Source organism: Apteryx rowi, unplaced genomic scaffold, assembly GCF_003343035.1.
Source record: "Apteryx rowi isolate R43461 unplaced genomic scaffold, aptRow1 scaffold_983, whole genome shotgun sequence".
Taxonomy (NCBI): Eukaryota; Metazoa; Chordata; class Aves; order Apterygiformes; family Apterygidae; genus Apteryx; species Apteryx rowi.
In genome coordinates this window covers 72,917-73,899 of record NW_020451297.1, presented here as the reverse complement: position 1 = coordinate 73,899, position 983 = coordinate 72,917, and positions in this window count along the sequence as shown.

Below are 983 nucleotides of genomic sequence, written 5' to 3'. Positions count from 1 at the left end.
GCGATGGTGCCGCTGGGCTCGTTTGTTTCCGCGTCGCCTCTGCAGAACGAGGAGAGAAGTCGTTTTATCCAGCAGCTCTCAGTATGGAAATAACGTGCTTGTTTCAGCATCAGGCTTTGGTATTGCAGTCACACCTGCAAGGTTACCCGGTTGCAGAACTGGGGCAAGTGGTAAGGTTCTCTTTTATCACCTAGATTCAAAAAAAAAAAAAAAAAAAACCAACCACGTTACGAGGTCTTAAAGGATCAAATTAGGATAAAAACATTCTTTTTGTCATCACGTTGCCTTTCACAGAAGAATTTCAAAATGGTTTCAAGCATTAATTATTTAAGACCTTCTAGCACCAAGGCTCCATATGGGCAAACCACTTAAGCATATGTTTAACTGTGATTTTTCGCAAGCGTATATGCATGTTTCTGTTTCCAGTTGGTTTCAAGAAGATGCAAAATGAGCTTAGTTTTAGGCATATGCTTGATATTTTGCTGGAGTGAATCTCCTTTACAAGCCACCGAAGTATGCGTGTTAATTAGGAAATATAAGCAAAGATGCTGAATTATGGTCTCTGCTTGCAACTTCTTAAAGAGGTAGAACAAGAAAATAGCTTTTGTAGAATATGAACACAACTAATGGTGATTTTATGTATATATATATATGTGTGTGTGTGTGTGTGTGTGTCAGAAAACTTAAATTTTCCTGATGCACCCTTAAAATGCCTTGATTTGGCTGAGGTTTTCTTATTTTTTGTTTTTCAAAACCTTAAATGATAGGAATTTTTGAAAAGAGTATTGAGTGGAATGTTTGGCTTTTGATTTTCCTTCTGAACTGATGATTTTTTTCATTGTTTAGTACCTTACCCTGTTTTTCAGAGGAGTATACCATTAATCACCAAAGAACCCCTATTAAAATACATTGTCAGCATTTCCAGCATGTGCAGTTGCACGTTTTACTTATTAAGAATTGAATGATCTTGCAAAAAAAACCAG